This window comes from Tursiops truncatus, chromosome 2, assembly GCF_011762595.2.
Source record: "Tursiops truncatus isolate mTurTru1 chromosome 2, mTurTru1.mat.Y, whole genome shotgun sequence".
Classification (NCBI taxonomy): domain Eukaryota; kingdom Metazoa; phylum Chordata; class Mammalia; order Artiodactyla; family Delphinidae; genus Tursiops; species Tursiops truncatus.
In genome coordinates, this window is record NC_047035.1 from 61,424,725 (window position 1) to 61,442,942 (window position 18,218).

The window sequence follows — 18,218 nt, forward strand, 5'->3', positions numbered from 1 at the left end:
CATTTTTTGGATTGGATTGTTTTTTGATACTGAGCTGCATGAGCTGTTTGTACATTTTGGAGATTAATCCCTTGTCAGTTGCTTCACCTGCAAATATTTTCTCCCATTCTGAGGGTTTTCTTTTCATTTTGTTTATGGTTTCTTTTGCTGTGCAAAAGGTTTTAAGTTTACTTAGGTTCCATTTGTTTATTTTTGTTTTTATTTCCTTTACTCTGGGAGGCGGACTGAAAAAGATTTTGCTGTGATTTATGTCAAAGAGCGTTCTATGTTTTCCTCTAAGAGTTTTATAGTATCCGGCCTTACACTTAGGTCTTTAATCCATTTTGAGTTTATTTTTGTGTATGGTGTTAGAGAATGTTCTAATTTCATTCTTTTACATGTAGCTGTCCAGTTTTCCCAGCACCAGTTGTTGAAGAGACTGTCTTTTCTCCATTGTGTGTGTGTGTGTGTGTATATATATACATATATATATATATATATATATATATATATATTTTTTTTTTTAATAAGAGAAAAACTTTTTTCAAACAGCATCAGTGGTATGTATGCTATAGCAAAGGCTGGTTGTAAAAGCAGTTTCATTTCAAACATGAATTGATGCACAAATGTAACACTGTTAATGATCAATTACTGCTAAAATGTGGATTAAATCCATCAATCTGCCAATTCTGACATTTATTATAGACCCTATTATTTACTTTAGTAGTAGAGGGTAATTTTCATCAGAAGAAAATGAAAACAACCTTACATTTCTACTAATGTAATGAACTGTATCCCCAGTATTGCTCTGAAATTATACCTCTAGGTTGTTAAGAGAAATTCTAACTTCATCCAAATGTATTATTTAACTGATAATCTTCAGTCATCATCTACTGTTGGCTTGATGTTACTTCTCTTCTTATCTGACCCCAACAATTAAATGCTAGTGTTTCTCAGCTCTTCAGCTAAGGGCTATTTTTTCTCCTACTTCTGTGCACACAGCATTAGTGAGAACTATTTTACCCAAATCAGCCTTGATTGCACTAATTCTTCCTCTTGTTGAAAGGGACCCTATGTTCAACATAAGCACTTCATTCTTAGACAGCTTTTGCACCTCTGCTGCTTTTTTGTCTCCTTCTGTGCATACACCAAGAAGTCATCTAAGTAGGAAATAGGAAATTTCCAATTCTGTGAAGATCTCAGGTAAAGCTCCACCTGCACCAAGCACCTGCCCCACCATTCTGTCAGTCCAGCACAAAGTGGGGTCAATTTTTGTTCCAGCTCCAATAAGACCCCCTGGAGAAGCATACTGAAGATCACTGTGTTCCACAAAAAGTGATACAATTTTGGAAAAGATTGGTTTACACATGAGTTTTCCTTTGCTATCTTTGGAAACAATACCAGGTCTGACTGCTATCTCCTGGCCCACCTGAAACATGTAAGTGAGTAATCAAAATATGTGGGACAACACAAAAAAATATGGAACGTTTCATGAATTTGTGTGTCATCCTTGCGCAGGGTCCATGCTAATCTTCTCTGTATCGTTCCAATTTTAGTATATGTGCTGCCAAAGCGAGCATTCTCCATTGTGTATTTTTGCCTCCTTTGTCATAGATTAGGTGACCATAGGGACATGGGTTTATCACCGGACTTTCTATCTGTTCCATTGATCTGTATTTCTGTTTTTGTGCCAGTGCCATACTGTTTTGATGACTGTAGCTTTGTAGTATAGTCTGAGGTCAGGGAGTTGGATTCCTCCAGTTCCATTTTTCTTTCTCAAGATTGCTTTGGCTATTTGTGGGCTTTAGTGTTTCCATACATATTGTAAAATGTTTTGTTCTAATTCTGTGAAAAATGCCATTGGTAATTTGATAGGTATTGCATTGCTATTATTAAGTCCTTGTCCATCTAACTCCATCTAATATCTGGATCAACTTTGAGGTGTTTTATATAATGTGCATTTCTCTTGGTTTTCGTCATGTAGTCTTATCTTTTTTTGTGCCTAGTAATTTTCAACTGAATGCCTGTAATTACTTGTAAAATAATGGTAGAGATTTCAGACATTATTTATTCTGGAGGTTCAGCCTTACTTATGCCAGGCAGATGGAGTAGGAGGTGATCACATTAATTCAAACAAGAATGGTACAGTTGTAAATGCCAGTCTGTAGCCTTTGGTTCTCGTAAAACAGCAGTGAAGTCCATCCTGATTCTCAGAGACCTTCTGTTTATGTTTTTAATCTCCTAACCTGTACAGCCTCAGATGTCCTGAAGGCACTACTAAATGTAGTGAAGGCACTTGAATTCCCCTTCCCTCAACATCACCACCAAAAAACTGCTGGTTTTTCTGTGTCCTAGCAGTGACCCTCCATGAGTATAAGGCTGGAATTTTCAGATTTCTATATACAGATAATCAGTGAATGCCTACAGGGTAAAAGTGACTAAAGAAATCAGTTCTCCTTTCAGATTTTATGCTACCACTGTCTGGGGCAATTTTGTTCTCATTGCCCCCAACAGCTCTCTGATCCCTTTAAATAAATTATTTTTCTCAGTTGTTCTTGAAAGGAGTGCTGGAATGTTGTAAACCACTTGATCCCACCCAGAAGCAGAAGCTAAAGCCTTTTATTTCAAAACACACTGAAGTTTTGTGAATAAATGATTCTCAAGAATAAAAAATCAAGGGCCAGAAGACACAACATGGAATATATACCATAAAAATTGATGAAAAACAGAATAAAGACCTAGATTTCCAGACTGTCAAGGAATCCAACTTAAAAAACACGGATCTATTCCATGTAGACCATGTGATTAGTCACAATATGTATGTATGAGTATGCATAAATATATGAATGTATATACACATATGCATATGTTAAATTTGTGCTTATCTTTCTTTTCTTTAAGAGTTGAAAAGGTAAGGAATAGAAACTGAATGCAGTTTTACTACATGCCTGCATAAATTTTTAGTCATGTTATTAAAGTAGAAATCTGTCTTTGGTTTGTTTTATTATGCTTCATTCTTTCTTAGTTCTTCTGGCAAAATAATATTTCAAATTTCTTTTGGAAACCCATCTGTATTAGTCAGGATTCTCCAGAAAAACTGAACCAATAGGGCTCTAAGAAGTCCCATGATCTGCCATCTGCAAGTTGGACATCCAGGAAAACTTATGGTGTAGTTCAGTCTGAGTCTGAAGGCCTGAGGAACAGGGGAGTCAATGTTGTAAGTCCCAGCCTGAGTCTGAAGGCCTAAGAACTATGGTAGCTGATAATGCAAATCCTAGTCCAAGTGTAGGAGAAGACTGATGTCCCAGCTCAAATAGGCAGAGAAGGAACAAATTCTCCCTTCTTCTGCCTTTTGTTCTATTCAGGCCCTCAGTGGATTGGATCATGCTCGCCCACATTGGGGAGGGCAATCTGCTTTACTGAGTTCAACAATTCATATGTTAATCTTATCTGGAGACATATCCAGAAATAATGCTTAGCTAAATACCTGGGCAAACTGACACATAAAATTAACCATCACACCCTCCTTCCCCACTCACAATCTAGCTTTAGGGATAGACCTGGATTGACCTAAGGCAGTCAGTATATTTCATTCCTTTGGCCACAACAATCATTTCAGAGATAAGTAAATAAGCACATGATACCTATTAGTCCAAGCCAAGTTAGCTAGCCCCAATTCCAGGATTTCTATTTTTGATAATTTGCTTTTCCCTTTTAGACTTCAACTGGGAAGCATAAAGCTGAAGTTTCTAGCTCCATATAACCTGAAAATTAAGTAAGTATACAGAGGAAAACAAACAAAATCCAGAGATGGAATAAAACTTCAGAGAGCAAGACTTTCCTGAAGCTGAAAAAAGGAATGAACTACTGATACATGCAACATGGATGAATTTCAAAATCATCATGCTGAAAGAAGCCAGATACAAAAGAGTACATATACGATTCTATTAATATAACCTTCTAGAAAATGCAAATGAATTTATAGTGACAAAAAGCAGATCAGGGATTACTGGGGCCAGGGGTGGAGGGATGGATAGATTGGAAAGCAGAACAATCTTTTGGTTGGGATGACTGAAATGCTCTGTATCTTTATTATGACGGACACATATCTGTCAAAATTCACTTAACTGGGGGCTTCCCTGGTGGCTCAGTGGTTGAGAATCTGCCTGCCAGTGCAGGGGACATGGGTTCAAGCCCTGGTCTGGGAGGATCCCACATGCCGCGGAGCAACTGGGCCCGTGAGCCACAATTACTGAGCCTGCGCGTCTGGAGCCTGTGCTCCGCAACAAGAGAGGCCGCGACAGTGAGAGGCGTGCGTACCGCGATGAACAGTGGCCCCCGCTCGCCGTAACTAGAGAAAGCCCTCGCGCAGAAACGAAGACCCAACACAGCCAAAAATAAATAAATATATTAATTAAAAAAAAGAAATGGCCATATTAAAAAAAAAAATCACTGAACTGTATACCCCTACGATGGATGCAATTTATTGTATTTAAATGATACCTCAATAAAGTTGACTAAAATTACAGTTAACAACTGAACAAAAAGTAATCTCTGGAAGTTAGCCTTATCCTTGATCTTTCAGTTATGTGAAAAATAAGCTTTTTTATTTTTTTTAAAGAAATTTTGGGTGTGATTTTCTGATCCTTGAAACAAGCAAGGCGTATCTGATACAATTATATTAGGTTTACTATGGTAAGAAAATATATTAATATATTTTTGAAAGATAGTCAGTATTGGTTGAATTAAAGGACTTAAGGTGCTTAATGACTCAGCTTTCTTTTAAATAAAAAACATGGTTCTCCAATAATGCTGATTAACGCGTTTTATTTTTAATCCTGAGAGTCCAACAAAGTTTCTTAAGGTGTTACATTGTTTCAGAGTTGTTACTTAAAGATTTTCCTGATCACTGATTTAGTATTTTTTCTGTTCACAGTTACTCAAAATTGGACATGATATAATATGTAATTCTCCAAGTTACATTATCATACATTTGCATAGTTACAAGCCATATCTTTGGCTTTCTCTCGTTTCAATTATCTTATCTTGTCTCATTTAATTTTTAGAATATTTTTTGGATCTTAACGTTTTCCCATTTCCCCTTAAAGTTATATGGGAAAATATTAGTTTTAGAGAACTATGAATTTTAAAACACCCAATGCTTTATAATAAATACATTCCAAACATAGGACTGATAGCTCAAGACTCAGGAAAATGCTGCGTATGTATAGAGAATTATGGTCTTACAACTAAGGAAGTTGAAAGTGTGCTTGAGACAGATACACACATTAAATTTTTATTAAAGAATTATAAATCTTATAGAACACAAAAAGCGACTACACATGAATTACACTGAAACTTACGTCAGAGATATATACTACTATCTAACAAGAGCTGCCACCAGGACAAAATTGATACACCCAATGGAAATCCTGTATCAAGTTTCAAGAGTTAAGTTAAGCAATCTGACAGTTTCTGGGAACAAATGTACTCACCGCACTAAGAGAATCTTTTCTCCCTTTTACTTCCTCATTAGTAGTCACAGAAAAGAAAAAAATGGAAGAGTTTAAATAAAATTATTCTTTATCTCAGCAGTTTCATTTGACCAAAATAGTTTTTCTGATTCAAGTAAAATCATATACAATAAAGTATTATTATAAATCCTTATTAAAATATTTTAGTTGTTAGATAACTTATGCCACTTAATTCTGCTGCTTTTCCTCTGTTTCAAACATTTAAAATTGTCTTCTTCTGAATTCTTTCATATTTTAACAACTTAATTATCAGTTATTTTCCTCAAGTTTTCATTATCTTCCAAGTGATACACATTATTATTACACATAATTCCTTTAGGATACTGTCTGTAGCTGAGCATTATCCACCTAGATGGATGTCTACACCAAAATGATTCCATTTTTGAAGTAGAATATCATCTTTTTTGCAGCTTTTATGTAATAATATTAATTGCCTTTATCTTTCAATAATATAATAGGTATATTGTCAATTGCTTCTGTCTAGAAAAATGAGGTAATTATAATTTTTATTTCAAATTCCCTGAGGTGCTGAGATTAGGACACTGACAATGTGTAGCCATCATAGGATTTGAAGTATATTGTTAAAATACTATTTATATTTAAAGCTGGTAAAATCAATGTCTGCTTTATGTTTTTCAATTCCTAACATGGTGATTTGTACTAAGCACTTAATACTTTATTTGACTTGGTGATTCTCCGATATACTAGGTTAACAACTGTCTATACAACTATCTAAAGAATTAACAACTATCTAAAGAAAATAAGACCTAGAATAGGGTTCTTATCCTGGGGCACATGGATGGGGTTGGGAGGGTAATACACTCCTTGAAACTATAAACAAATTTCTGTGCATGTGTGTTTTTTAAGGGAAAAGCTTCAAAACCGGCATTTGCTTCTCAAAAGGGTTTAAATACATAAAATGTTAAAAACTAGTTATATGGAGAAATAAAGAGCACCTATCTCTTACCAAAAGATAGAATTATTTCTTTTATACACCAAGGAGGCTTGACATTAACTGTACTATCATGGAAATGTCTTGTTATATAATCAAGAATTTGAATATTACAGGAATGCATCACTGAGTATATGACATCTGGCTTCAGTCTATAATTAAGAGGTCTGAAAACAAAAAAATACTGAAACAAATAAATCAATAAAAACTAAACTTTGTTAAACTAAACTGTCATAGGTAAGAATACCTCAATTTTGAGAATAATAAAGTTTATATAATATGTAAGTATCATTTGAATATTATAAAATAATAGAAAATGTACAAAATAATTATTTAAAAAGCACATGTCCCTAAATTGGAAACAATGACAAGCGAAGAAATGACAGGCAAGTTGAAACATCAACCTATATCCAAACCACTAAAGATAATAAATTAACAAAATAATGTAATACATGTTAGACCACATTCATTTCTCTCTGAAAAGGTATTGAATTTTCATTTTTTTCAGTAATTTCTTTATATTGTGAATGAAAATACATCTGTACAATATACTGAAGTTTCTCACCAGCCTTTTTCCAATCAGTGAACAAAAAGCAAAACATATCTATAAAAGTAATTATATATTATAATCTATAGATTATGTAAATAATGCATTATCTTATGTACACATGTAAGTATATGAAGAGATAAAATGTATAAACTAATTAAATGATTGCAACAGAAAACTGAAGTATAAAGTTTAGTTCTTTCTCTGTATTATAAAAAACCCCAGCCATCATGAAGGCCTGTGCCATTCTTAGGCCACTTTCAGGCAGACTCTGAAAAGCTGGAAAGTAAACACAGGTGTTTTAAAACTAGAGCTGCTGTCACGGACAACCACAAACACCCTTAACTCTGATGTGGCAACGCCTCTTTCCCGCCCTCTGTTTTTTAAAGCAATGCCCAAAAAGAAAATGTCAAATGTTTCACCTTTCAACACCTCAAAACAAGTAAGAGCTTAAAGTATTGTTTTGCAAACCTCTAGCAAATAGATCATTTTTTCACTACTTTTAAATCTAGCCAATTAAACACTACTTGCATAAAACAAAAGCAGAATTTCGTAAAGAATTACTACCACCCCCAACTTTACACCCCCCTCTACCACCATATTTTATAGTACTTTAGTTTCTGAGAGCAAAATCTTTTGTTTGACCACACTTAGATAGCTTGTTCTGTTGTATAATTTTTACAGAAAGTATCTGATCTTCTATAAGGTTTAACATACAAATCAGAAATAAATAAGAATCCTTTTTAGAAAAAGCAGTCAAGTACCTTTGGTTACAATGCAAGGAAAGATTTAGATTAAGAAAAATTCAAAGCTTGAAAATATGTAATTCTCCTTTAGAAAACTGTGTAATGAATACCTAAACAGGGGTAAAAATTGTTTACAGAGAAAAATAGAAAGCAAAATAAATAACTTGCAAACTGCTACAGAGGAACTCCAAACTGAGAAAAATAGAAAGCAAAATAATTTCCAAACTGCTACTGCTATGGAACTCATATTCATAAAACAAACCAATTTTCTAATACTGAAATATCATTAGTATAAAAAGTCCCCACATAATACTATAAAAGAGCCCCCCAAAGCAAAGATAACACTAATTAACAGTTGATGAGCTATTACATAACTACTGAATATAAAAACCAAGTGAATGAATTATGTACATTTTACTGTAATCATCAAGAAACAGGTGCTGTTAAAAGAATGGCCAAGTTTCTATCAGTCCAAGTAAATCTTGGGGGATATTTTGAGAGGTTTAGCCGTACCCTCAGAATTCCACACATAATTCCTTTCTGCAATTCATATTATAACTGCTCTGTGAAATCATACTTGTGTATTTGAGTATTCATAATAAAACACTAGTAGTTTCTCATTGCCCGAAGTTATTTTGTAAAGAGAGATACTTGCCTTTCAAGATGACAAGAAAATGATAAAATAAAAAGTAATTAACAGGAATAAAAATTAAGAGTGAATAACGTTTTTAATTAGTACATACATTTTTCAAAAATTTCCTCAGATATGTTATAATTTTTTCTTGTATTACCTTTTTTCAAAATTTAAAGAACTACATCAGAGCTGCACGATATTGGCTAATCAGAGGCAATCAACTGTAAATGAGAGAAAAGCAAATAAACTTTTCCATCTTGTTCCAATTCACGCATGTATTGCTTCATCTCACATGTGAAGGACATTATACAGCATTAAGGGACAAAATAATAATATGAAGTTGTGACATAAACCAACAAAGTAAAGAAATTTAGAATTATGTTTGACAGTTCTGAACTAAGTCCACTGTACTTTGGTATCACAACACATACATGATACCTACAAGCACAAAGGAGCAAGGAAAGGGCAGTGTGTCAGCCTTAGAAGTTAATTTCCTGCTTTTGTTGGTTTATATTATCATCTAATATTACGTAAACAATCTGTTTCTAGGCAATTTATTTTTTCCATGATGAGCTGAGCTCATTTGGATGCTACCTTTCAGCATATAAAAACCCAGTTTAACTGCAACAGCACAAAAGCCCACAATGGAATACTATTTAAAAATCAATTTACAAAAATGTAAGATATACAATATCCACTTAACTGGAAAGAACATTATTACTTATATTTTACAACCTCTCAAAAGGTAAAGGTAATTGACAACAGAATTTATTAAAAAAACACATGATTTACCTTAGAATACTTAGAGTTTATTAGTAATTATTTCTTGGTCTTTCTAAAGTAAAGTGATTACTTGAAAACTTATGGATCTAGATAAAAGTCAACGTAAGTGACTACTAACACAAGTTAGATTCCAGAAACTTTTCAGAAGAATAAGTGAATTTTTTAAGAGGCAACTCAGAGTTAAAACCTGATCACCATATAATGCAACAAAAATACAGGGGACATATGTACTTTTTGATCAGTGATCATGACTTAATTTCATCATCCTCTTATTCTAGTAAAAACGAATAGTCATTCTACTATTTAAAATGAATAATTATGTATAAAAATTTAATTTTAAAAACTGGCACTTTTAGAAAGGACAGAAAAGTTCATATATCTTCAGAGTAAAATGCACAAAAATGATTCTGGACTTAATATAGCAAGTATCAAAAGGAAGTGAAGATTTAATGAAATAGTCATAAACTGCAAATAATACAGTACTGGAAATAGAATATTGGAATATACTGGGAAGACTTCTATGGGGTATATAAAATCACACTGTATGATTTTGTGAAATTATTAAGGAAGCAGAAATACAAGAAAATATAAATGTCATTCAGATACAATTATGGTTGTGCAAGATTCAAAGTTAACGTTTTCTAAAGAAAGGGTTACAAGTTATCAGAACTCCTGAGGCTGCTATTTATCTAAAAATACTAGAGTTTTTTCAAGACTATGAAATATATTTTAAAACACATATTTAATATGAATATAAGATAATAAAAATGTTGGTGGTATATTTTGTATTGTATTGAACTTTAAATACTAAGCAATAAATTATAGGATCTTTTAAAATGTGTCTACGAGTCACTAGGCAAGAGTGATTTTTCAAGATGCCTTTTTTGTTTCAGTTAAAATTAAAATCCATGCTGTCTAATCCTTGGAGTCAATTTGTAATTAAGGGGATTTGATGAGAGACCAGGCACTGAATTAATGATAAAATTTAATATCTGCTTTAATGCATCAACATAACAGAAAAACTAACCAACACTGAACAACAGAATGAAGTCATTTTGATACAGAAGACATACAATAGCTATGGCAATTTATGTCAAATGTAAGTTTTCTAAATAAATTAAATATGCCAAAGTTCTGTAGATGAATTACTAAAAACTATGTGTCTAAAAACCACTCAAGTCAAAAATGCTACTACAATAAGGATTTGCTTGGTACAGAAAACTACACTGTTAAATATAGTTACTTTTATTGAGAATTTTATGTAATCTCTAATGAAGGACTTGACTGCTTTCTATCATCATGTCTGAAATCAGAAATATTTTTACTTAGTAGTCAAAGTAAATTAATTGTATTTGATAATCTAAAGTTTTAAAATAATATATATTTTACTTTAGAAAGAACATGTAATATTAAAAAATCCATCAAATTAAATTTCATAGTATTTTAAATAACCATCTGGATTTTGCACTACACTTTTCACAGTATTACTACACTGGAGTTCACAAGAGATTTTAATATGTCATTTATTCCAAATCACTATGAGGTACAACCTTGTATAGAATTTGGTTGCTGGAAATGCTAAAAATGAAAGAGAAAATTTTCATTTGGCCAGCAATCTCTGTGTAGCCTCATCCAGCTTATCCCTAAAATACCAACAAAGAACTTTATAAAAGACATAACTGATGATACCACAAAAATACTGATATCAGCCCAATCCAGAAATCAATTAGAAAATTAAACAGAACTAAAATTAAAAAGCACAATTGGTAGAAAACAAATGTTATTATTTTCAGAAACAAAAATTCCATAGGCCTAAAGAAGGTTGGGGAAATATTTTGCCCCTATTTTATGTCTAAACACCAAGTCTACACCAGTAAGGTTCCAAATTCAGTGCAATATATTCCAACTCAGTATGCTTTGGGTCAGGCCCAGATTTATTATTTTGTAAACATTCTTTTCATGATTCTGATACATGCCTCTGTTAAGAACCATTAACCTATACTCATTACCTAACAACCAATCGAGTGGACCTTTATTGTCTTTAAAGGTTCCCAGGGTACTATTTCCAACAATGTATCATGGACTCTGCTCTTTTATACCTTCTTGCCCACCATAATACCAAAGACCAATAGGTCAGGAAAAAAAGAGAGGAGATAATGAGGTGAGAGCGTAAGACAAGGGGAAGGTAGGACTGCTGATATGGGCAGACCTAGGAAAGACTTGGGAAGAAGTCCTGGGAGCACTGAGAGTTTCTCACATATTACATTTCTTTTCAGATCAGTACTTATTGTGTTATTAAAACAATTTCATTCTAACACAAATCCCTCTCCAGTTTGGCCAGAGACAAGAAAGGACTCTGGCCAAACTGAAGGCAGGATGAGTAGATATTATCTGGACAAAGGAAGTAAGGCAATAGATGATGCAGAGCATTTCAGTCAGAGGAAATACTAGGTCCAAAGACTAGATGATACAAAGACTGGAGAAAAATTCCAGGATCTATCTAAAGTCAGCTCACATAATGGTGAATCTGCCTGGTGTGCCTAAAACTGTCTCCTATTGAAGGTGTATGTCTTCATTCAAGTAGTCATTTTGATTAATTTTTTATTTTTTTATTTTTATTTTTTTTTTGCGGTATGCGGGCCTCTCACTGCTGTGGCCTCTCCCGTTGCAGAGCACAGGCTCTGGACGCGCAGGCTCAGCGGCCATGGCTCACGGGCCCAGCCACTCCGCAACATGTGGGATCTTCCCGTTGATTAATTTTTTAGCATTATTACAAAATGTATAAAACAGGAGGAAAACATGAAATGTAATTTTATATTTCTATCATTATTTATCAAAATAATATCTAAATTCCTAAAATAGTACTATGAAAGTCAAAATTAAAAAAACATTAGTAACCAATGTTAGGAGCAATTAAATGCAAGTATTCACAAGTATTACGTTTGGGGTTTGCCACTGATAATCTCCATAGAAGTTTCCCACATGTAATTCAGTATTCCTTTTATGTAAGGGGTAATAGTTCACAGTTGTTTCATCTGAACCTCATCAGTTTTATTGTATCTTGGTGTACCTGATGAACTTACACAGGCTTCAATGATTTGGCTATACCTGGTGCAGTAATCCACAGAGCCACCCTTTAATGTAATTGTTCATTTCAGAGAGCCTATAATGAATGCTGTCACAGCAATTCCCCATTTGGTATGCAAAGACTGTAAACCTGGTCTAGCTGAGAGTCTTGCTTTTTATAAAGAAAGAAAAACTTTATCATGTGGAAAACAAAGCCTGGCACGGGAACAGAATGCTATTAGGAACCAGGATAGAATTTCTCTCCATCTCCCTTGTTCAGAATTTTGTGTTTTTTAATATATTGGCCCCAACTTTTCCAATTGGCGGATTCATAACTTCAGAGTACTCATGGCCTACAGCAGTCTACCTGGCCCTAAGCCTACCTTGGGATCGTTTGGTTCAGCATTCAAAGCTCACTGTCCTGTTCTCTCTCAGTTTCCCAATTCCAAATTATTAAATTATCATCAGACCTATCAATCTTTTTGAACCAGGCTAAACAGGTCATAACTAGCTACCTTTGGGCTAGAGAGGCACACATCAGATTTCTTATAAAAGGAGAATGGTTAAGCATATGTTAGCTATTATTCTCTCCATCTTAAAATCTTCCTCTAGGTCACATTCACATTACACTCTAACCCTTACACTTTTTTTTTTTTTTTTTTTTGCGGTGCGTGGGCCTCTCCCTGTTGTGGCCTCTCCCGTTGCGGAGCACAGGCTCCGGACGCGCAGGCTCAGCGGCCATGGCTTATGGGTCCAGACGTTCCGCGGCATGTGGGATCTTCCCAGACCAGGGCACGAACCCGCGTCCCCTGCATTGGCAGGCGGACTCTCAACCACTGCGCCACCAGGGGAGCCCCTAACCCTTACACTTTTACTTCACAGAAAAGCTCCTAAAAAATAATCTACCTCTCTTCCACTTTTAAACTTTTCATTACCTATACAATTTACTAGATTCAAGGTTACCACCGGAACCACTGAACTGAAACTGCAACTACAAAGCTACCACTGCCTTCCTAACTGTCAGATCAAATGGACACTTGTGATTTTATTTGACTTCTCTGTAGCATTTGACACTGTGAACTACCCCTGTCACAGAACTTTATTCTATTCTGAATCTACGATAACACAATCTCTTTGTAATCCTTTTATCGTTCTGACTATTCCTTCTTAGTCTCCTTTGTGAACCACTTATCTTTGTGCACGAACAGAGAAATGTTGGAATTTACTATTGTTTCATTTATTTCTTTTCTTGTAAATCTGACCTCTGAAAACTCTCATACACTTCAGTGATTTGAACTGCAACCTGCACAAGATCTGGTATCATCCTCTCCCTTCTCAAGTAATTTCCTGCCACTATACTTCCCACTGTATGGTCACTTATGCTCTAAGACAAAGATGTACATGCAAGACTATTTTTCAAAGTTTTGCTTATGATATTGAACAGTTGGAATAAAAATATTCTAAATAGAAGACAGAAAATTACATGCTATGTATCAAGCACAGGGATCTACAGAGCCAACAAATGGATGATGCAGATTTGTATTTATATATAGAGAAAGATCTTTATGACATATTTGGTATTTGTTTACATTAAATCCATAACAATATAGAGAAAAAAGGCCTGGAATCATTGGCTTCAAGTGGTACAGGTGCCTGTTTCTGGAGCCACTACTGTGGCCAAGGGAATCTGACATTCTGATTTGTCAGACCTGAGGCCACAGAGGTATATCACCTCCAACAAAACCACATCTGAGAATGAGGGAGAGGCTGTTTCTTACAGGAGAACAAGGGTTATAAAAATCGGGTGAAGGATGAATAAACTCTGAGTAGCAAAATTACTGCTGAACAGCACCATTACACTAGGTAAGTGTAAAAACAAAACAAAACAGAGAAAAAAAAAAGAAAGAAAAAGCAGTTGCTATCGTCTGAATGTTTTCATCACTCCAAAATTTCTATGTTGAAATCCTAACCCCCAAAGATGATGGTATTAGGAAGTACGAGCTTTGGTTTGGGAGGTGCTTAGGTCATGAGCATGGAGGCTTCATAGTACTGATGTTCTTTTAAAAGACACCCCACAGTGATCCCTTGCCTCTTCTACCGCATGAGGACACAGCGAGAAGGTGCCGGCTATTAAAAAGGGAGAGGGCCCTAACCAGATCATTATCATACTGCTGCCTTGATGTTGGACTTCCCAGCCTCCAAAATTGTAAGAAATAAATTTCTGCTACTTATAAGGTACTTAGTCTGTGATATTTTGTTATAGCAGTCTGAATGAACCAAGAGAGTAGTGCTAATACATGTATCAGAAATAGAAGACTTAAAGGTATGAAGCTGTAAGCAGTCTGAAGAGGAATATTATATAATGACGGAATGTACATGTATAGCCTAAGAAGATACAGTAGTCATAAACACTATATAACAAAGAATAGAGCAGACAAATGTATAAAGCAAGAAATTCCTAGCAATATGAGAAAATTATAAAAATGCAACTATAGTGGAAGCTTAAATTGAGTTCAACTGAATATATATTGAACCTCATGCTCTGTGAACAGAGACTATTTTATTTATTTAGTCGATGATACCTTTCAAAGTGGACTATTTACATGGTGAGAAATAAAACATTAATATGTTTTAAAATATAGGAATTTAAATTATATTCTCTAAATTACCCTGGATCAACCAAAAAAATCAAAACAGAACTAGTGAAAAAAAGTGAACATTTGATCCCTCCCAAAACTATAAGGCACAGTTGGAATTATAGTCAAGAGTAAAATGTGTAGCCTTATAATTTTACTTAAAAAAAAGACTAAGGTAAGCTAATTAACTTGTAAAAATTAGAACAAAAAAGAGAATAAAAAGATTGAAACGGTAAACAGAAATGGAAAATTTAACAAGTTGAAAGGATAAATAAAACCAAGAACTAATTAAAAGAAAATAAAATGCATAAAGCCCAGGAAAGACTTTATAAGAAAAAAGAGAGAGAGAAGAAGAGAAAGAGAAAGCAAATATATGCCACAATACAGACGAGACAGTGAATACAGAGAAATAGAAGAGATTCAAAAATTAAGAAAATTATCTATAGTTCTATCATACCAAATCTGGTAAGTTAAAGGGAATAGGGTGTTTCCTAGCAAAACATACAGACCAACAAAACTGACTTAAGAAACAGAAAAACTAGATAAATATATTGAAACAATTGAAAAGGCAATTAAATATTCTGTTATAAAAAGGCACCAAGAATACATGGTTTTAAAAATGGATTCTATTTAATACTTAAGGCAAGATCATTCTAATGCAATTTTTTTAAACTTTTTTTTTTTGGCCACTCCCCTCGGCATGTGGGATCTTAGTTCCCCAACGAGGGACTGAACCTGCACCCCCTGCATTGGAAGCGCAGAGTCTTAACCACTGGACGGCCAGAGAGTCCCCATTCTAACGCAATTTTAAACTTGTCAAGACCACAGCTGAAGGCAGAAATTTTGATCATTCACTAAGCTAGTAACATTAACATCAAAATGGATACAGCCAAAACAAGCCAGAACAAAGCTGGAGGACTCAGGTCATGATGACATGCCTACTACAAAGCTACAGTGATCAATAGTGTGGTACCAGCATACAGATAGATATATTAGATCAATGGAACAGAACTGACAGTCCAGAGCTAAACCCTCATATTTATGACCAACTGACTTTTGAGATGGTATCAAGACAATTCCGTGGGGGAAAAACAGTCTTTCAACAAATGGTGCAGAGAAAACTGGATATCCACATGTAAAGAAAGTATCTGGACTCCTACCTTACACAGTATCTAAAAATTCACTAAAAATTTGTCAAACATCTATATGTTCAACCTAAACGTCCATCAGCTAATGAACTGATAAACAGAATACAGTCTATCTATACAATGAATATTATGTATCAACCAAAAAGGAATGAGGTGCTGATACATGCTATAACATGAATAAACCTTGAAAATATTATGCTCAGTGAAAAAAGCCTGTCACAAAGGATCACATATTCTATGATTTCATTTACACAAAATATCCAGAAAGGCAAATCTACAGAGACAGAAAGTAGTTTAGCGGTTGCTTGGGACTAGGGGAAGGATGTTAGCAGGAATGGGGAATGACAGCTAATGTGTACAGGATGTTTTAGGTGAGTGTTGAAAATGTTCTAAAATTAGACTGTGGTGATGGCTGAACAAATATGAGAATATACCAAAAAACACTGAATTGTAAACAGTAGATAAGTGAATTTTATGGTACATGACACATTTATCAATAAAGCTGTAAAATGCAAAAAACAAAACCACTGATGGACAAAAGACCAAGAGAAAGCAAACAAAAACCAACAGAAAAAATGGGGAAAAAACATGAACAAATACATCTATTTATTTATATTCACACACACAATCCCTTGAACATATGAAAAAAATTCAAACTTACTAATAATTAGAGAAATACTTTGGTAAAACAAAACCTGATCCAGTAAAAAAAAAAAACCCTCTAGGTAATTTTCATTTATATTTGAGATTGTGAATTTTGGAGATCAGTTGCCTTGGTTCAGATCTGAGGTCCACCAGTTACTATTACTCATAACACTGGTCACGTTAGTAAACACATGTTGCTCAGTTTCTTACCCTATAAAATTATAAACAGTTGTACCAACTATCTCAAAGGGTCACTTTGAGGTCTAAATACTACTTAAACACTATATGTAAAGCATTAGTAACAGTTCCTGGTACTCAGTAAGTACTGTATGAGGGCAGACTATTATAAGTTTTAAAATTCTCAGGAAAACAATGACAAAACAAATCCAAAATTTATTCAAGGAATTGTTCAACATCAAGAACTCAATAAAATGTGTTACATCTACTAATAAAAACTTTTTAAAAATTCTAGAAAGAAACTACTTAAATATGACGAAACAGTATCAAAATCCAACAGTAGATGTAATGTTTATGCCTAGGTCTCAGAAAGCTGGAACAAGTTGTCATTCCACATTGACAATAGGAAAAGCTGAATAAGGCACAAAGTCATAACTTTTCTTGAGCTCATTAGACAGCTAAGCTCAGGAAGACAACCAGTCCTAATTTCAAGGAGGGACAAGCATCAAGGCAAATGGGGTACACAGACTAGCTCACCTAGAACAGAACATGAGAAGAAGGGTCAGCCACCACACAGAACCTTCAGAAATTCCTGACAAAAGGGGGTTTGCACCTACTGGTAGATTTTTCCCCACAGATCTCCACCAGGTGCTCATGAGAAATATCAAAGATAGGGTAGAAAACCAGAGATACCTTCCTACAGTGATAGACACTTGCAGGGGATATGGGGGAGGGAACTGGCTGCTGCTATAGAAAGGAGCAAACCACACCCCCCACCCCCACTCCAGTCCCAGTTCCTTCTGCGAACAGAACAAAAGCCATCTACAGCTAACAGAGGGGCATTAACCCTCAGGGCACAGAAAAAAAAAAAAATCCTGCTTGGGAATGGTAGAAGAAAGAACTCTTTCTATCCCTGGGTGAGTGGCAGGAAATAGACCTGGGCACAGGATCCTATACCAATACCATTAGATAGCTTCTACACTGAGAGAGGGGAATGAAAGTCTCTCATACAATACCTGCCTCAGATAGAGGTCAGAGTTTGTCTGCCATGGAAAGGAATCCTGAGGAAGCCTCACCCCAAAGTCCAAGCACAAAGGGACTGCATAAGATTGAAGCAGAAAACCCTCAGTCCCCCAACACCAGATGATAAAAATCAGCATTCTAATGCTGGGAGAAGGGCAAGAGTGTACAGTGAGATATCCTCCAGGTGTAAGTATATAGTATCAACTGAAAACAAAACGGTGGAGTATGAACATTGAAAAAAGTCCTCCAGTACCTGAGCTTCCATCCTGAGCATAAGGCAACAGCAACCCATTCCAAGAGCAACTTGAAACTTAGGATGCACTAACAGTGACCACAGCAATAACAAAA

At 34.8% G+C, this 18,218-nt stretch overlaps 1 protein-coding gene, 1 non-coding gene and 1 pseudogene across 9 annotated transcripts in view; all 3 read right to left on the minus strand.

Annotated features, from left to right (window-relative positions):
- The window catches only part of MIPOL1 (mirror-image polydactyly 1), a 315,627-nt gene that overhangs the window by 144,981 nt on the left and 152,428 nt on the right, over positions 1-18,218 (minus strand). The gene's annotated exons all lie outside the window — the stretch shown is intronic.
- LOC109548080 (eukaryotic translation initiation factor 2 subunit 3 pseudogene) lies at positions 539-5,431 on the minus strand (annotated as a pseudogene).
- Positions 1,453-1,559, minus strand: LOC117311515 (U6 spliceosomal RNA). The gene has a single exon (XR_004525710.1). It is a non-coding gene; the product is annotated as a U6 spliceosomal RNA (small nuclear RNA).